Here is a 5,556-nt window from a genome sequence, read left to right as displayed (position 1 = left end):
TTAAAGGTCAGTCAGTGTCAATTAAATATGAAGGTCAACTACAGGGAAAGAAGTGTTACTCTTGTGGTGACCACGGTCATGTCTCAAAAGAGTGTCCGCAAAATTTTCCGGTCCCAGATTTCATACCAGTTCCTTGCTTGAAATGTGGGAAAAAAGACCACACGGAACTTCAATGTACAAATCAACCCATGCTAGAGCACAAGGACAAAAATGAAAATAATGTGGAAAATACAATTTCCGATTCAGTTTTTCAGCCAAACCCGAATGTCTTAAATTCTCTTGCTAAATTTGGAAATGGGTTTAACTTTGACTTCACATTGAGTGAAAAGACGCAAATTTCGGGGAAATCTACTAAAGCAGATGGGCATCCAGAGGGTCAAGAAAAAACAAAAGATTTAGATAAGGATAAAACAAAAGGCACACCGTCTTTTAAAACTAGTAAGGGCGAGAGGGCAAAGACAGGTGATGAGATTGTAGCCCGTATGTCGTCGTCGAACAAACCTTATTCTGAGGCTGTCAAAGAGGGTTGCGACATAGCGGGTGATAAAGTTCCCCTACCAAAACGAAAATCTTTAAGTGCAAAGAGAGTTGATAAAAATAAAGAAAAAGACAAAACAAAAAGTTCGGAAAGAGAAAAGGACCAGGAAAAAAAAGAAACCGAGATAGACTAAGTATTGAGAGTTCTGTTCAAACGGGGAAAGATCAAAAACTAGCAAAGACTCAGACGCAAAAAAGCAGTAACATTAGTCCTGCAATTTCTAAACCCACTCCCACATAACTCTTAAAATGTCTAACTATAACAATCACTCTCATATATTGATAATATGTTTACTGTATTTTTTCATATATAATTACATTAATATGCTTCTTTTTACATTGAACATTAGAAATGGTTTTGAAAACAAAATTTATGAAATATTAGATGATAATAGAAATATAGACATCATCTGTTTACAGGAAACTGGTTATATGTCGCCAGATGTTATACAAGATATAAAACAAAAATTTAATAAAAATGTAGACTTTTCAAATGGTGTAAGTAGATCTACAGGTGTCATAACAATAGTAAATAAAGATTTAAAACTTTTTAAATCTCATAGGGTTCCAACACCGCTAAAAGGTAGACTAATCCACAATAGCTACGTCTATAATGATACTGTCATAAATCTTCTGAACCTTTATGCACCACAATGTGGTTTGAGGGAGGAACAACGATTATTTTATGACATTCTACTAAACTATGTCTCAAATGTAGAACAATATAGTTCAAAAAATAAATATATATTGACTGGAGATTTTAATTTCATAGAAGACAAAATAGATTCAAATAACATGAATTGTAGACTTAACAAATATATACTTGATAAATTTAAAAGTATCAAAGATACTCTGAAAATTAAAGATGTTTATAGAGAAATTCATAAAGACAAGGCAAATTTTACATGCTACAACATCTCTGGTTCACGTACTAGAATTGACAGGTTTTATGCAGATAATGAATTTATTAATAAAATAAGTGAAATTAAACATATTCCATATAAAAAGTCAGATCATAAAATGGTTCAAATTAACATACAATATAAACGGCAAAAATGGGGTCGTGGGTTTTGGAAAATGAATAATAGTCTTCTTGAAAATGAAAAATATACCGTATTAATATCAAATATTATCAAACAATGGAAAGAAGATAAACTGAAATATGACCCTCTAAAAGGTTGGGACCTCTTAAAAAAACAAATAAAAGAAACAACAATAAATTTCTCAAGGGTTCAAGCAAAAATTAGTAAATCAAAGTTGAATAAGTTATATGACTCACTTTTAGCTGAAGAAGCAAAACCCTCTCAAAACTGCTCTATAATAAATACAATTAAGGACGAAATAATAGCAATTGAAACAAAAGAGAAAATAGGTACATTAATCAGATCACGTGAGTGTTTTTATAAAGAAGATATCAAAAATATCGAAATCTTTAAAATAGCAGAAGAAAAAAGAGGCACAAAGAAGGAAATAAAATCATTACTTGATAAAAACAATAAAGCTACTGACGATAAAAATTCAATATTACAAATAATTCTAGATTTTTATTCTGAGCTATATACTTCTGATGGCTTTAATGATCAAAAGGTTGATGAATATCTAGGGAAAATAGAATTAAATGAATTAAAAGAAGAAGATTGGTCAGTTTTAAACCAATTTATAAGCAAAGAAGAATGTCTAAATAATATTAAAGATTTCGAAAACAATAAATCCCCAGGTATAGATGGCTTAGGTAAAGAGTTTTATCTAAAATTTTGGAATGTAATTGGGGATGAAGTTGTTGAAATTGTAAATAATATATACTTAAAAGGGGAATTAACCGAAACAATGAAAATGGGTATAATCACATTAAATTATAAAAATAAAGGGGATAAAAAAGACCTAAAACAATGGAGACCTATAAGCTTATTATGCTTTGATTATAAATTAATCACAAAAACTTTAGCTAAAAGATTATCTAAAGTAATAAATAAACTAGTTGATATAAAACAAACAGGAGCTGGCGAAGAAAAAAATATTTTTGATAATATTATCTCGATTTCAGACATTTTCGACCATATGAATTTGAACGATATAAAAGGTTTTTTAATAAATTTTGACCAAGAAAAAGCATTCGACAAGATTAAACATGAATTTCTTATTAAAGTTTTAAAGAAAATGAACCTACCAGTAGAATTCGTAAGATGGATTAAGATACTATATAAAGATATAAAAAGTAAAATACAAGTCAATGGTCAGTTAACAGAAGAAATTTTAATTACAAGATCAGTTAGACAAGGCTGTCCGCTCTCTATGAATTTATATGCCTTAGCTATTGAAACACTGGCAAGCTCAATAAGAAGAAATAAAAACATAAAAGGCATTAACATTCCAAATTTAAAAGATCCAATAAAACTTTTCCAACATGCTGATGATTGTACAACATTAACAACAGATATTAAAGATTATTACTTATTTATGAATGAATTTGAAAAATTTGGTAAAGCATCAGGAGCAAAGATAAATAAAAACAAAACAGAAATATTAAATATTTGTAATGCCCCAGAAGAAGACGCTTGTTTAAAACTTTTAACAAAGGAGAGCGTAAAAACACTGGGCATTTGGTTTGGTAAGTCGAGTCAAAGTCAAAGTTGGCTACCCATTATTCATAGTGTAGAGTACGACGACTAGGGTACATGTATTTTCATGTATTTTATTATGACGTGTGATAGACATGTAAGATATTTTTGATGTATGTTTTAAATTGGTATTTATAAAGCATACTGTTTAATATTCTGTATTTTTTATGAAAGTTACTATGTAGGAAACAGTAACTGTGTGAAATAACTTGTATTATACTACTTGTAATGCTTGTAGTCTGGAACATATGATAATTGAAGCAAATAAGTTTTAATTAACATTTAATAAGTATAGTAAGAACAAGAACAATGTTATGATTTTTCTAGAAATATTGAATTACTGTCATTTGCATATTTGATAAACCAGTCGAAGTTCATGTTATAATTTACCAGTTCATAGTAATAATCCACTGAATAATCCAACTGTATGTCTTGTATTTTTGTGAAGATCCAATTGTAGAAACTGTAGTAAATCGTAGTAAATTCCACGCACCTGTGCTTGAATTTTATGAATGAAATGTATTGACATGCGCAGTAGAACCCATGTGTCACTTTGGACGATTGTTCAATAAAAACACTATTTTTACGTGTTGGCAACTGTTTTCACATACTTCTTGTAATTCCTTTTAGTATTTATAGTCAACGTCTTCAATGTTTTGCAGAAGTTAATGCTCACTATCCTAGATATTTGTCATTTTGGTCCGCCGGTGACACACATAACTTTTCGCAATGTTGTTTACGTATTGTGACTTCCGGTGGCGCTGTATATATTGTTGTATTTTTAGTTACTATAGAAACTTGTTTAGTACCATGCAAACTTTGTTTATTATATAAAGGTTACTAAAATTGTATATTATTGTGATTTTTGTAATTTATTTAAGAGTTCAAATATTTGGTTGGACGGCAAGCGCGCGATCCAACAATCCAACCATCCAACCATCCAACCATCCAACAATCCAACATTGACGTAATTTCGACGCTTGGTCGTCAGTTCTGCTTAAACTTTTGGTTCTTACAGTTGGTATTTTTATTTGCTCGTTATTTATTTAAGTTAAAATGGTTTATTTTCCTTAGAAACTTCATTTATTTAAAGGTTAAATTGTAAAGGAAAATAGTAAAGTTAGCGTTTTCAAAGTTTAAAAGGAATATTTCATTTTAGCGGACTTTTTAAAGCTTTATTTTTAGTTTATCTTTTAAAGTTAGGATTATTGAAATTGTTCATTGAAGTTCATGTTTACTGTTAACGTTTGTCTTTTTGTAATAAATAGGATTAAACAGGAAAACATTTGACAAGTAAGGGATAATTTCCTAAAGGTCTGGAAATTATAATAAACAATACAGTTTATGTATGGTATAAGCTGTATTTCATTGTTAGTTATTCAGAAAAGGCTCTGAATATATAACTAATAATAATAAACATGTTTTATGTAACTGGTGAGGTATCAGTTACAACTATATACAGAAATGTCAGAAAGAGGTATTCTGATTAAATTCACTTGAAGTTAGGATTTTCTCTTAGGTAATTTATTTTCTTAGTACGATAGCAGAACTCAGCCTTTTTATGTATTTTTCTGACACACCAACATATTATCTCTTGAGTGTAGAGATAAGTTAATAAATATCTCTTGAGTTTAGAGATAAGTTAATGAATATCTCTTGAGTGTAGAGATAACTTTGTACATGTATCATACTGAATAGATTCTTGTCATATCATTTAAGTCTATAGTTTAAGTATATTACTAGTTAAAATTGTTGTTTATCTTGAATATAAATGAAAATATATGATTCTAGAAATGAATAAAAGATAGAAACTTATTTACGTGACTTTTAGCAAATGCCTATATTATACTGACCAGCTCATATCTTGTCGTACTGATTTTGTTATTTACAAACTACTCATATAATTTGAGTAATTAAAAACTCTTGGGTCGAAGCATTTCAAGCCCCTGCCCGCTACATAATTTTGGCATCCTCGGTGGGATTCATTAAACTTTATTGGATCCTGTGATACGAACCTTTTGAAGTGTAATAGATAAACAGTGCAATGGGTAAACCAAGGTCTGTTCGTTCAAGAAAGACCGACACATATATTAATAGGGGACATAGTAGCCAATATGACACAGAAGACAGTGAGATTAATACTCTATATACCACTGATGATGAACCATGTCATTCTGAAAGTGACCAAGTTATTGAAGTTTCTAATGACTTGTCTTGTATTGAGACTGAAGAAGAAGAAACAATAGTTTTAAGACCCAGATCGAAATTGAGTAAGAGGCTAAGTCCTAGAAAAACTGGCTCTCCAAGAAGGTCCTCCAGATATCAAAAGCAAAATGATATAGAAAACAAGTCTGAACCTCAAAATCAAGGTGATTCTGGGGTATATGACAGTATAAAAGTA

The sequence above is a fragment of the Mytilus edulis genome, chromosome 4 (assembly GCF_963676685.1).
Source record: "Mytilus edulis chromosome 4, xbMytEdul2.2, whole genome shotgun sequence".
NCBI lineage: Eukaryota > Metazoa > Mollusca > Bivalvia > Mytilida > Mytilidae > Mytilus > Mytilus edulis.
Note: the sequence above shows the minus strand (reverse complement) of the source record.